Source organism: Pteropus alecto, unplaced genomic scaffold (genome assembly GCF_000325575.1).
Source record: "Pteropus alecto unplaced genomic scaffold, ASM32557v1 scaffold57, whole genome shotgun sequence".
In the NCBI taxonomy this organism is placed as follows: Eukaryota; Metazoa; Chordata; class Mammalia; order Chiroptera; family Pteropodidae; genus Pteropus; species Pteropus alecto.
In genome coordinates this window covers 9,674,446-9,689,909 of record NW_006442508.1, presented here as the reverse complement: position 1 = coordinate 9,689,909, position 15,464 = coordinate 9,674,446, and positions in this window count along the sequence as shown.

Genomic DNA, 15,464 nt, shown 5'->3' with positions numbered 1-15,464 from the left:
TTCTAATTATGGAATTTGCTAAACAAAACATGAGTTTCATAATATGAAGGAGCAGGAGGTATGGATGCTGCTATTGGAGCTTGAGCAGTGGAAGAGAGGTGCCTGACAGGAGCTATAGACACAGTACCCGGCCATTGCCAGAATCCGAGCAGACTGAGTAGGGGTGAAAGTGTAAATAAATACCCCAGGCTCTCTTCTACCTTTTAGTCTCCTTACTGGTGGCTTCTATTGGCCAAATTAACTGGCAGCCAGATGGCAAGTGATCCTGAGTTTCGCTGTCTGTGAACATTTGTCTCTTGAGGCACAGAACAAGGCAGGGCGTGGTGGAGAATAAATTTAGAAAGTCACATGAAAAATAACCAGCATAGACCCTGCATTATATAACCTGATCCCCCTTGATCTCAGGCTTCTTATAAAGTTTCATACACACACACATTAAAACCACTGCTGAATTACACACCACACTGAGTTGGCACCACATAATACAGGACATACTGTGCAATAAAGGAGTTATTAGAGTTGAGTTGGTTCAATCCAAGGTACCTTTCTGGAATGGCTTTGAGGTGAACTCATAAGAAGATGAGAGACATGAGTTGGGAGAAAAGAGAGAGAAAAGCATCTGGAGGCTGAGATAATAGTATGAGTAGCTTTGTAGGTGCGAAGAGGGAAATAAATGCCAAACAAGCCAGGTGGTAGAGGACATCAGGGACTAATCTCAGTGGCACAGAGGGGGCTCTTGAATCTAAGGGTGTGACATAATGTAGAGAGAATGATGATGATGATGATGACAATGATGATGATGATAATGATACCTGTGCATTGGGTAAAGTAGGAATAAATCATCTATAGTAATTTTTCACATACATCATGTCATTTATGCCTCACAGCAATCTGATGGGGATGGGTAATAGAATTATCTTTATTATTTTATAAAAGAAAAAACTGAGGGCCAGGGAGAAATTGCCTTGCCAAATGCGATAGACAATGTTATTGTTTAAAAATATTTTTATCACTCCCATGGGAATTCTCTTTATCACTTCCTCCTTACCACACGACTTTCTGATTATACTTGTCCCATTGATATCAAGCTTGGTTATATGACTCACTTTAGCCAATAAAATGAGAGTGAAAATGACATTTGCCACTTGCGACCAGAACCTTTAAGATTCATTGCTCCTTTTCCTTTCAACAGAGGCTATTCTACCAATCTGGGACTTGGAGTAAAGAGGACCTGAATAGATCTATAGCAAATAACACACAACGAACACATAATGAGAGCAAGAAATATTTGCTCTGATATTGTAAGCCATTGAGATGTGTGAATTATTTGTTAATGCAACATAACCTAGCCTATCCTAACTGATTAACCAGGGATACCAATCCCTCCTTCATGAGATATTTTTCTTTGTGGCTTCTCCTGGTATTCCTCCTTTTCTGAGTGTTCTGTGCCTGGTACTTCTTGAATCCCTTTGGGGTGTCTCTACCTCGGCTCCCTCCATCAATGTTAATATTCACCAAAGTTTTGGCCTTGGACCACCTTATCTATCACATAGTCTCTGGGCAATGACATTCATGCCCCTGACTTTATCAGTAAATGGGTGAGTTCTATAGGAATTAGAGTGGGAAATGGGAGCAACTTTTATTTATGACTTTGATATCAGAGCTGTAGGGAAGTATTATGTGATCATGTCTAAGAGAAAGAGTGAAGGGAACACTACTGGGTCATCAAACAAAGACGTTCAAGGTGAGCAGAGCTGAGCTGTGGAACCAAGTGAGGATAGAGAATTGAGAAGGTTGAGAGTGAAAGTGAGCCTGCCCTTCATTTGCCTCTTTAGTATGTCAGACGCCATGCTAACCATAGCTCTTCTAAATCCTGGACAATTTCTGGAATGTTGGTAATGTCGGGAGGTGAGAAATGTGGAGAAGGAAGTAGTAAGAAGGAACTGTAATTAATTTTTTTTAAAAAAATGTGTTTTCACTAAAAGAGTTGAATTCTGCAATGGCTGGGCAGGTGGATCCATTTGTTGTCTGCAGGTGAGGACAGCACAGGAGTTCCTACAGTGAGAAGTTGGCATCTCTGCTTGCCCATGTTCTGTAGGCAATGGGGTGCAGGTACACAGGTGGATGCAGACATGGAAGGCATTGATTAATACCTCAAATTGTGCATGCCCCAAGCTAGTCTTATTATTTTTCCCCAACCCCAACCCATTTTTTCTTCTGTATTCTTATTCTCGAGGTATTTGAAAATGTGGGGAGTCACTTTTTGGATGTCACAATGACTAGAAAATACTACTGGAATTTAATGGATTGAAGCCAAGGATGCCAAATAGTTTAAAATGCACAAGAGAGTCCCATACACAAAGAATTGCCCTGCCAAAAATGCTATTAGCACCTCTATTAAGAAACTCTAGATGAATGTCATCATTCGATACCCAAATGCCCAAGAAAGGAACCTAGAAGTCAACTAAGGTCCCTTCCTCTTTCTTCTCCTCCTCTCACCCAGCTAAATTGTCACTGAGTTCTATTAATTATACCCCCTAAATATTTCTCAAATCAATGTCTTTCTCTTCATTTTCACTGCCCTATATTGGCCTCCGAGTCTTCCTCTTGTTTCTAAACTAGGCTGCAAACTCTAGCTAGCAGAAATCTTGCCTGCCAAATGTGTGCCAGACCCATATTTATGCCACTAAATATTTATTGAATGAATGAATTTTAACTCCCTCTACTTCTTTCTCTTCCTTAGCCAGAGCAAGCATTCTAAAATGCACGTCTGATTGTGCTACTCCTGTTTTCAACCCCTTCATATGTTTCCCACCATTTTCAAGGTAAAAATCAAACACTTTATTATAGAACACAAACTCCTTGCCTCACCTTCTTGCATTATCTCCTGCCATCTTCTATAAGAACCTCTGCTCCAGTTGTTTTGAAGTGTCGTGGATTGTTCTCTGTGTCAGTGCTCTTCTTCTCCTTCTCTGAATAGTTAATTTATAATTCTGAACCCAACCAAAGTGTGATTTCTTTCCCTGCTGCCCCTCCCACCAACCGTTAGACCTTTGCTGTATCTCCATAACCTTCTAGCCTCTTATCACACATCTCTATTGCATTGTGCAGATATTGCTGTCCTTACTAGACTGTGAGATCCTTGCAACTCACAGGCAGGCACTGTGCACTTCGTTTCCTCATATTCTTTGTCTTGCACTGTCCTTGACTCAGAGTCACCCAATCAGTGCTTCTTGCATGTATGAAGAAATTAGCGAAGGTCACACAGTCTATAAGTGGCCAAGCTGATCTCCATCAGATCTTCAGCCTCCAGTGCACTCCACTGTCTCTCATGGAACTTGAAAACTAGGTCAGTTGTTGGACTGATGCATTAATTCTGAAGAAATGGAATATTAATGAAACTGGAAAACAATAGAGTTTATTCAATTTTCAAAAACATCTATTGAGCACTATGTTTAGGAACAGAGATAAAAAATGTTTTGATGGAGGGTATAAGAGATATAAGAGATGGATTTTGTGTGGCTGCGGCAGATGAAGGCACATCAGTAGGGGGATCCCAGAGTTACATGGGGACTATCCTAAGAGCGAGTGCTCAGAGGGAAGGTGGTCTGGCTGCAGGGATTCAGTAAGTTGGGTAAGGTTAGAATGCATGTTGACCACCACTAAAATAGCCCTAAGGACTTCTGTGCAGCCTGTTTACCATTCTCTTTCTCCTGTCACTCTATAGAAAATATTGATGAGCTACCAAATAAAAAATGTCTAGAAGGTATAGCCAAGTTTTCTCTCACTGTGGTCATCAGCCAGAAAAAAAGGAGCTGGAGTTCCAGGAGGAAATCTTGTATTACAACTTGTTGTTTATCAACAGTGCCACCTGGCACTGGTTTCTGTAAAAGGTGGGAAAGGGAGCTACATAAATAGCAGCTTGTTACTTCAAACATCTGGATGGTATGAGTGGGCAGGGGAAGTCAGTAAGCTAAGGGCCCAGAGGTCATTGAAAATCTAGGACCTGGAATCTTGATAGCATCTGAGTAGTGGGAACTGCATCCTCCAGTTCATGGGCCCATCGGGACTGCTCCAAGGGTGAGGAGGCAGGAAGCAGGAGCACAGAAGCCAGATGCAGAGAATACTCTGATCTGCAAATATCACGGGGCCTTCCTGCCTTCTGCTCTGGATCACCATAAGTGACCTTAGTGGCTTAAAAAATCACCTCAAGGTTTTGACAGGTGCTCGGAAATAGCAGGATGATGACAAACTGGTGGGACTACAAAGCCCAGTGCTGGTTAAAAACTAGACTTAGGCAAAGGGATGGATGCTTTTGAAGGCAGTGAACAATGCTGACTAACAGAACCTCGTGGAAATGTGCAAATCAAGAGTTAATGAAAGCCAGCCAAATCAGCAAAATGTCACAGCCCTATTTTCACATTCATTCTGATTTCCTCACTCAAGTTTTACTAGGACAATGGGACACACCATAAAATGAATTTCAGTGGAGAAAATAAACTTCATTTGTTACTAAATATGTTGCTTTTGGAAAGTTTGTGTTTATATGATTTTTTTTCTAAAAATGTAATGATCTCAGATCAGTTTGGTTACTCAAGTCTGGATATATAAAATGTTATTTCAATTATTTTGTGCAAGACAGACTGAAGGAAAACAGCATTCTGCTAAAACTTTAAAGTCCTAAACAGAAAACATATTTTTAAATTACTTTATGCTTTATTATTTGTTCTGGAACTTCCGAAGATTAAAACTCACACCTGATTCCTGGATTTGGTTTAGCTTCGCCTTTGAAGTCCAATCCTACAGGCTTTCTATCTGTGCATTTCTCTTACCATGGGTTAAACTCCTCTGAGAGTCAAAACTAAGTCCTGAGCAAATCACTGTGAAGTCTTTTGCTAGGGCCTGAGAAAGAAAACATTTTTAATAGAAAATTAGAAGAGGGAGGATATTTACTAGTTTTGTGAGCATTGAGTTGGATCTTTAAAAGTCAGGAAAAATATGAAGGCCTAGAATTTCATTGTAATGTCAGTAGTAAGCAAGTCGTCTTAAGCGGAAGCTCAATTAAAAAGACAAACCTTGGAACACACTTTGTGGAAGGCCAAGAGATTTAGATTCTGCCAGTCCAGGAAGGAAAGGATTCCAAAGATAAAGGGCATCATCGCAAACATCTTGTTTCCAACTACCGGGAGTTCTCCATTAGGAAATAAACAGGAATGTGCTGCTTCAGAGAGAGAGAGAAAGAGAGAGACAGACAGACAGACAGAGACAGACAGAGACAGACAGAGAGACAGAGAATGTCTCTAAGATAACAATTAGCACAAGCCCCTAGAATCCAGCTGTTTTGGTTTCCAACACCTCCAAAGAAAATCTAGGTCCCGCAGATGCTAAATACATTAAAGAAGTAAGAGGCTAATATTTCCTTTGCACTCCTCTTGCTCCACTTTTACTTAAAAATAAACTTAGTTTTATTCTTTGGTTCAGAGTCTGCCACAGACAACTGTTCCTGGTGTGTAGGCAAAAAAAAAAAAAAAAAATTCATTGCTAGAGAAATACACATTCGAGGGTTAAGAGACATGAGCTATAAATTTGTCTGATTTGGGGCACAGTGATTCTATCTGAGCAAGTTTGATGATATGGTTCGAGGAACGCCTGGCAGTGAGCACAACTAAGTCCTGGTTGCTGCATGTGACCTTCATCCTGTTGTTAGAGAGGGAGACAGACTTATTCATGTGTCTGGACTTGCCTTGAGAGTAAAAGCATGTAGCACCCGGGAGGTGAATGTTGAGATACTTGAATGCTTGAAACTGTTTATTCAGGAGCCACATAACACAGCAGCAGTGGTGGTGGTGGTGGTGAAAATCTTTCATATGAGAGCCAGAAACAAGGAAATTATGTCTGAGACAAATTATAGCAGGAATAGAGCTAGAAGTCTCTCCTCTACAGCCTAGTGGATACAGGTAACTCTGGAGTTCACCTCCTGGGTTTGAATCCCATTTATTAGTCGTCTGGCTGTGGCAAATTACTTAGCCTCTTTTGTTTTGGCTCTTATCAACTGTAAAATTGAAAGAAATAACAGTACCTTCCTTGTAAGATTAACTGCAATAATACAGTTCAGTGGGTATCACCCACACCCAGGGTGATAGTCATCTGCAGATAGCCTGAGCTTCACTATGAACACCTAACATTATACATTCCCCATGCTGCATCATCACATCTGCTTATAATGTAATTGTTGTGCCACTTTCTAGTTGTATGACCTCAGGAAATTTACTTGACATTTCTGTGACTATGTTTGTTCTTCTGTGAAAATTTTATAGGATTATTAGGAGGATTAAGTGAGTTAATATTTGTGAAGTACTTAGAACATGGTACATAGTAAGCACTATGTGAGTGCTTATTAAATAAACAAGACAGTGCCTAAGACTCTAAGAGTTTAATATATGTTACCTATGATTATAAACATGGTCACCCTCCAGAGAACTTGGTTCTGTTTGGAGCTCTTGACTAGAATGAGAATTGGTGAGGTCAGCGAGGGAATAATGGTAAGAGAAAATGCCTATGTGTATATGTGGAGAGGGGCTGGGGAGAATGCTAAAACATTTCTTTGAAGATTATCCATTACTATGCATAATAATCCCCCTCTCAGTGTGGTAGGAGAATAAAATGTAGGCCCAAGGCAATATTAATTAATGTTATTTATAGCCATGTCTTCATCGTAATTAAAAAGTTAATTTTTTAGCACTATTGTAAAGAATTGAGGACTCACAATGTAGAACCTTTAAATATGATGGCGGCATTTCTGTAATGTTTCATCTGCTTTGATCCTTAAAATGTTTCCTTTTTTATTTGTTTTTAATGGAGCTCCTGCTGCTGATCAGGAAGCATTTAATGTGAAGTTGCCTTGGACAGAATTGAGTCACTGAAGCATGTCTTTTGAAACACAAAGTTATTTTTTAAAATGATGAAGAAACCATTAGTCTGTACCAAAGGTGGAATGGCAGTAGAAATGGCATCTCTTTTCCTTGACTTTAGTCCAAGACTGGAAGGCTATGAGTCAGGGGAATGAAGTCAGAAGGAGAGGGAGGGGTGGTGGTAGGATTCTTCTCCTACCATAGGTAGCCTAAGCCTTTCATTCCTGGTTTCCATTACTAGGTTTGGCCCTTCTACTTTATAATGCTCGGGAAGTGTTCCCAGATTCAAGTTCCTGGCTCCTGGTATGGCCAAACAGAGCTGTGCCATGGGCTTCTAGGAAGCCCTCACCATCCAGAGCACTGTCTCCATGAGGGTTCTGAAGCCTTATCTGGGCTCTGATCTATTAGCTGTGATCCATTAGCAATGTCTTTCATAGGTGGAGGTAAAGATGTCATAGGTGTGGTTTACATGTTTTATTTTGACTTTTCTGCCTCAATTCTTCTGTTTAACCGAGAGGCAGGATTGCAGAGATGTTCCAGCCGTCAGGTTTTGGGTATATTTCTCAAATTCTCTAAACCTCAATCTCCATCTTTAAAATGGAGAAAACAATAGTAACAATGATAACAATAACAATAAGAATACATGTCAGGTTAGTTTTTAAGAGCTTTACATATATTAACTCATTTAATACTTACAGCTTTTGAAGTAGGGCTATTGTTACTCCTTTCTACAAATAAAACCGAGGCTCAGAATAATGGTTCCAGCTAAGAAGTGGCTCAACTCTCCTCTTTTAGAAATATGGTACATGTGCACATGAATGCACTCGGTACATGTTACTCCTTTTGCTTTTACTTTCAGGTTATAAAAACTGCTGGAAAGCACATGAATCAGTAAAGGGAATAAACAGGATATGGGTAAGTGGATTTTGCGAGTCTTCAGCTGGCACATTCTGTTTGATTCTCATGTCACTTTGAAGAATATTCACATTTAGATGATGTCCACGGGCAAATCTCTTCAATTCATATTTCCTGTTTGCAAAGCACTTAATATGTCATTATACTATTTTGATCCTTACAACTGTGTGATATAGACAGGGACCTTAGTTTTTATTAGGGATCTTTTTTTATTAGAGACCTCCATATTTTTTATTAGAAGATAGCACTGCCAACATGAGGACTCTTTCTACCATCCTATACATTTGGTTTCTCAAGCTCAGTGGTTCTCAAGGAGTAGTCTTTGGATCATAGCATCAGCAACACTTGGGAACTTGTTAGATATAAAAATTCTCCCACCCCAGGCCTACTGGATTAGAAACTCTGGAGATTGGGCTCAGGAACTCATTTTGTAACAAACCCTCCAGGTGATTCTGTTGCACACTTATGTTTGAGGACCCCTGAACTAGTTGAGACTTTTACAAGAGGAAAAGTTGAAGGAAGTTGAGATAACTAACTAGAGAAATACATAATGTCTACCATGAAACATTTAAAAGATGCATATATAGAAGATAGAGCAGGTATATCCAGTACTGCTTTAAAAGGTTTTCAATAAACTTAAACATTCTGAGCAAGAGCCCTTCTAATTTAAATGTTTTTGGAGATATTTCCCATCACTAGAAAGAGTCAGACAGAGAGATCTCTGAGCCCACAGAATGAGGCAGGAGAAATTCTTATACAGGGAAGATAAAGTTAGAGTTTTAGGGGACCACTAAATAATTTTTCTCCTCCTCAGTTAGGGTCAATTGAAAAATAAGAAAAAAGGATTAGATAAAAAGAGATCAAACTTCATTACTAGTAAAGGCTGGGGTGGAGAATATGTATGTGCTAGTTTTTTTTTTTTTTTTTTTTTTTTTTTTTATTTTTGCTGTATAACAAACCACCCCAAAACAGTGATTTAAAATAATACCAATCATTCATTTGTTCACAATGTGGGAATTGGCTGATCTCATCTAGGCAAATTTGATTGTGGTCTCTTATGTGGTTGCAGTCAAATGGCTGGGAGTGGGAGCATTCATTCATGTGTCTAGCACCTGGGCTGGAAAGATTCCAACAGCCGAGGCTGGAATAGCATTTCTCCCCTGGCTCATATGGTCCCTCAGTGTACTTGGACTTCTTTCATGATGACTGAAGGACCAAAGTGATTGTTTCAAGAAGAACCAGGAGAAGCCATGTAACTTTTTTAACAGCCTCAGAAATCACACTGAGCCATTTCTGCAGTTTCATATTTATTAAGACCGTCACAAAGTCCCAACAAGGTTCAAAAGGTAAAGACATAGATGCCACCTCTTGAGGTGAATAATGTTGAAGAATTTGCAGATGTGTTTTAAAACCACCACAGTGTACCACCACATGGGTCTGTAACACCTTACCCGAACTGAACTTTGCTATAAGCTGTAGTGTTACATGGGCAAAGACTACCACAAAAAGCTTACAGAATGTCTCTCTGTGGGCAGTCCAGGCTATACTAGAGAGCATACTCAGTTTCATTTTCAAATTCACCAATCAGATAAGTTGCTTCTGGGTTGAGGGAGGAAGAAAGGAGAGGCCAGGAGTGTTACACTGGAAAAAAGTCCCTACATAGAAACACAAGCCCAGGGAATGAGATTACCTTCTTATAGGCAGTTGGATTAGATGGAACATCTTTCATGTTTCAGCTTCCAAGAAGTTATGAATTTTGATACCTAAATGTCATTTGTATATTCAGTTGCAGAATAAAGTAACATCTTTGGTAATTCTTTTCCCCAAAGAGGATATGAACATTTTGCCTTAAATATATATCCATTTTTAATATGTATGTATGTATGTATGTATGTATGTATGTATGTATGTATTTTCTCTTACTTCATACTTTAAAATTTTTTAATAGCATTACTGAGATATAATTCACATGTTATACACTTCACCCATTTAAAGTGTATAATTTAATGTTTTTTAATATAGTCACAGATATGTGCAACCATCATCACAGTTAATTTTGGAGCATTTCATCACCTTTAAAAGAAATCCTGAACACTTTAGCTATCACCTTTCTGTCCTTCCAAACCTTCTAACCCTAAGCAACCACAAATCTGCTTTCCATCTTTCTAGATTTGGATATTTTATCTAAGAGGAATTATATAATATGTGGTCTTTTGTGTCAGGCTTCTTTCACTTAGTGTAATGTTTTCAAGGTTCATCTATGTTGTAGTATGCATCAGTACTCTGTTAATTTTTATGGCTGAATGACATTTCATTGTATAGATGGCAAACCACATTTTATCTGTTTATCAATTGATGGACATTTGAGGTGTTTCCACTTTTTGTCTATACATATTTGTGTAAAAGTTTATATGTGAACATGTTTTCATTTTTCTTATGTTTAGATCTAAGAGTGGAATTGCTTGGTCATGTGGTAATTCTGTGCTTAATCTTTTAAGGAGCTATAAATTGTTTTTCAAAGTGGCTGTGCCATTTTACATCTCTACTAGCAGGGTATGAGGGTTATGATTCCCCTACTGATGACCCTCATTCTAACTCTTGAACATACTTCTATTTAAGCATGTATAACATTGCATTATTGCTTGCTTGAATATCTATCTTCCCTTTAGACTAGTAAGCCCATTGAGGTGGATTTTTGGTTTTTTTGTCTGCCTAGTAGTCAGTCTTTATTCAGGTAATAGCATCTCCCTTCTTTTTAGGAAACTGCTCTTCTCTTTATCCTCTTGCAAATTCCTCTGTTCTAATATAAGATCCAAATGGTAGGTGATGTACAAACTTATCAAATTGTGCACCTTAAATATATGCAGGTCTTTGCATATCAGTTATACCTTAATAAAACTGTTCAAGAAAATAAAAGGTAGCTGGTCCAACTTCTCTAGCCACAGTGACTGGCAGTACATGACCTACACTGGACCAATCAACTTATTTCTCCAGGATTTTTTAGCCTGCAACTGTGTGGAGGAGCCTTTTTCTCTGGTGAATGGTGAATAAGGAAAGGTGCAACCTAGAGCTCCTGGTTGTTATGGTGTCAGCTTCATGGGGAGAATTGCCAAAACAGAAAGCAAACTGAGATAAGGATGGGAAGAAAACATCTGGGAAGCACTCAAGTTTCTGTTTCGCGTTGTCCCAGACATTTCTGCAGTTTGGATATGGGAGTCATAAAGTCCCCTCTGCTTCAGCTAATTCAAGTTTGGCTTTTATGATTTGCCACCCAAAAAGTCCTGTAAGGCTTTTCTCCAGGGTAGAGGCCATAGTTTGTTAATTTTTATATCCCAAATCTAACATAGACTCTGGCACAAAATAGGCTCTCAAGATATTTATTTATTGCTTTAAAGCAAAATATATAGTGGCTGAATTAATTTATTGAGAACTGTGCTGGTCAGTCTAAAATGAAAAGAAAGTGGGAAATGGCACTTAGGTGTATTGGGAGAACAAGAGTTTGATAGTTTGTACAATTAAATGTGGAGGAAAAAAGAGTGAAAAAGTCAAACAATTCCAGAAAAAGAATAAATCTGCTGTCAACTGGCAAAATGAACTATAGGAAGCTAAAAATATTTGTTTCCTTTCCCTTTTCTCCAATAGTTTTCAAACTAAAACTTACTTTTATAAAAGATTAAATTTCCTTTTATAAAATAATGTATTTATAATTTTGCTTACTAAAGATGGAAATTAGAGAGTTTACCTTCACTCTTTGAGCCTTGTTGTATCTCACTGTCCCAGTTTAGGCTTTGGAAGGTAGAGGAAGAGGATAAAGTGCAGATGGAGAACCGGGATGGTCGTTTTCAACTTATGAGAGCAGACATTCAGTGAAAGGAAGGCTGGCTATAACAGTGGCAGAAAAATGCAACCACATATTCACCAAGCAGCTCTGGCTGGTTTCAGATTATGTTTTTAACAACTCATATAAGGTCATGCAGAGTCCATTGACTGTGAAAAACAAGTTTCATTGATTTCTGGAGCTGGTAGGAACCTCAGAGCCCATCTGGTTTAACTACCATTTGCTCTCTGATCATCTCCATACTTTCCTCAATTTAATATCCAATTCCTTCTTGAATCCACTCATGAAGAGAGACCCAGGTCTCCAGACAGCCTATTTCATCTACGGACTGTTAGAAAATTCTTTGTTATATTGGGCTAAAAGCTGTTTTATGAAGCTTCCTAATATTAATCCAAATGTCCCTGCTTCAGTTCTTAGAAAATAAATCTAGTCCCTCTTCCTGTCCTTAAATACTCGAGGCAGCTACCACGTATTTCTCGGCAAAAAGCCCCAAGATCCTTCAGCAGTCTCTTATGGAACACTAAGATTTTAATCCCCTTTAGGGCAGGCACTGGGTCATATATTAATTAGATGCAAAGGATACACAGTCACATAGAGTCAAGTCAGAATTCTCACTCTTTAGTGCACTTCAAGTCTACTGTGTGATTAGTATGTATTACTTAACCTTTATCAACTTCAAGTTGACCATTTCTAAAAGAAAGATATAACCTCTCTAAACTTTAGTTAATCTATTTGTAAAATAGAGACAATAATAGCTACATTATGAATTATCTTAAAGATTATATGAGGTAATCCAAATAAAATGGTTAGCACAATGCTTGGAACACACAAAGTACATTGTCGTCGTTGTTTTATTACTATATTTTAATATTTTATATATATATATGTGTGTGTATATATATGTGTGTATATATATATTAGTATATATATTATAAATATATATATATATTCACACACTAATATATATATGTTACTATATATATATTAGTCTATTCAGGCTGTGTATATATATATTAGTGTGTGTATATATACATTAGTCTATTCAGGCTGCCGTAACAATATACCATCATTGACTGGGTAGCTTAAAAAACAAAAATTTGTTTCTCACAATTCTGGAGCCTAGAATTCCAAGATCAAGGTGCTGGCAAAGTAGGTTTAACTCTGAAATCTCTACTCTTGGCTTGTAAATGGCCATCACGTGCCTTGCTGTGTGTTCAGTGACTGCTTATTTATGCATACATGGAGAGAGAGAGCTATCAGGTTTCTCTTCTTATGAGAATACTACTGCTATCAGATTAAGGCCCTGGCCTTATGATCTCATTCAACATTCAACTTTAACTACCTCCTAAAGACCCTATCTCCACATACCATCACATTGGGGTTTAGAGCTTCAACATGTGAATTTTGGAAGGACAATCCAATATAGCATATAATATTATATTATACTTCCAAAATTCAAAGGAAAGGTGTGGATCTCAGCAAAGGATGTGTCTATAAAGACTCTGAGATGAAACACTAAATATAGTCCAGAGTGGCTGAGGAAGCAGAGAATAGAGGGAGAAGATAAAACTTGAGAAGCAAGCAGGAGTAAGACTGTGATAAGACTGGTAGCTCATGTTAAGGACCCTGCAGCTTTCTCCTAGGGGGAATCGAAAGACTTTGAAGAGTTTTAAGTCGGAACATGACTCGATATGTTTCGTACTTTATTAGGATCATTGTCTGCCTTGTAGAAAATGGGTTGAGGGAGATTAAATCCTGTGAGAAAGCTAACATCCACATTTTAAAAGGTTGTCCTCAGGGTGGTGAAAAGGGGAAAAAAGTATTAAGAATCTGGGCACAAACCCTGAGGATGGAATTAGAACTCAAATCTTAATGGCTTTTATTTAGCCTTTTTAATAACTAGTAGCACACCACCCCTCCCTGCCTATCACCCTCCTCTTACAGCCTTTCTGTAATCTCCAATTTTCTCTGATGGTTATAGAAGAGTGAATTTTGGGTGCTGTTACTAATTAGCATAGTGTAAGATAAGCAGCAATTTGGTCGGAACATTTTAATAATAGTTATTTTCTCTTTTGCCTGTATTTAAAAGTTCTAATTTAATGAATAAATTATCTTCAGAGATCTAAGTTATTTCTAGTTTTGTTGTTCCATCTGATATGTTAATTTCATCAACAGATTTATTTTAATAATGAAAGGAAAAACTTAAAAAAAAAAAAAAACTCTTCCACCTTGAAGTCTAAACTAACTTGTGTGTTAATACCCAAAGGAACTTTGGTGAAGTAAGGAAGTCTTTACACAGAAGGGTTTGAGGCCTGAACTTCTTTTGAACAATTTTTTTAAAACCACTTGAGATGAGATTGCTTTTTCTTTGGATGAACAGCCAGGAGGTGTAACAGAAAGAGCAGTGAGGCAGAAACCTCAAGAATTCTCACTCTGGCTTCATCATTAATTGGTTACATGATGTGGCACAGCCAATGACTTTCCTGGCTCTTGACTATTCTAGGAAAACAAGGAAGCAGGAATAGATCATTTCTAAAGCATGTGCCTGTTATATCAGGCTCTGCTCAAGAAATGTGGAAGTAAATAAAACAGAGAAGTTCCCTGATCTCATTGAGCATTCATTCTTATGGGGGAACATAATTTATAAAACTGGCATATTAACTAACAAATAGGATACCTTCAGATAAGGTAGGTGTTTAAGAAAATTAAATGAAATAATGATATCTAGAGAGTTGTGTGTCTGTTGGGAGCAACTATTTAAATATAGTGGGTAGCCAGGCAAGTCTCTCTAATGAGGTTCTTTCTTTGCTGAGATTTGAGTGATGAGAAAAAGTTATCCATAAAAAAGATCTAAGGTAAGAGCATTTCAGGCAGAAAGAGTGGCTAGAGCAAGTTCCTAAAGACTGAAGGAGCTTGGCATATTCCAGGGATAAAGAAGTGAATGTGGCTGGAGTGTAGTGAATGCAGCAGAAAGTGATATTAAATGAGGTCTGAAAGGTGGACAGTGGTCAGATTATGTAAAGTCTGGTTGGTTGTAGGAGGGGTTTGGGTTTTGTTCAGTTACCGTGGTCCCCCCACCTTGATATGTTTGAAGGCTCTCTGTGGATTCCTAAAACCGTAGATAGTACTGAACCCTATATATACTATGTTTTCTCCTATACATACATACCTATGTTAGTTTAATTTCTAAATTAGGCACAGTAAGATTAACAATAACTAATAGAACAATTATTAAAATATACAAAAATATAATAAAATTTATGCGAGTGTGGCCTCTCTTTCTCATAACCAGTCTGATAATTGAAGTGATTACTAAGTGACTAACAAGTGGTGAGAATGTGGGGATGCTGTACAAAGGGACAATTCACGTCCCAGGCAGGATGGAGCAGGACAGCAAAAAATTTCATCACGCTGCTCAGAACAGTGCAACTTTAAAATTTATAAATTGTTTATTTCTGGTATTTTCCATTTAATATTTTTGGACTGAGGTTGACCGCAGTTGACCACCAGTAACTGAAACCACGGAAAGTGAAACCATGGGTAACGAAGGGACTCTTGTAGTCAGGAACAATTTTGACTCGCTGGACAGTTTTAGGCAAAGGAGTGATGTGGTCTATTTCCTTTTGTTTTTGAAGATTACTCAGAAGGCTGTGTGAAGAAAGACTGTATTAATGAGTAAGAATGAAGCAAACACTAGGTGAGCAGTGATCCAGCTGAGAGATGGTAGCAGCGGGAGTTGGTAGGAAAAATGACTTGGATATGTTACAGAGTTAGAATCAAGAGTACTTGCAAAGGAGTGA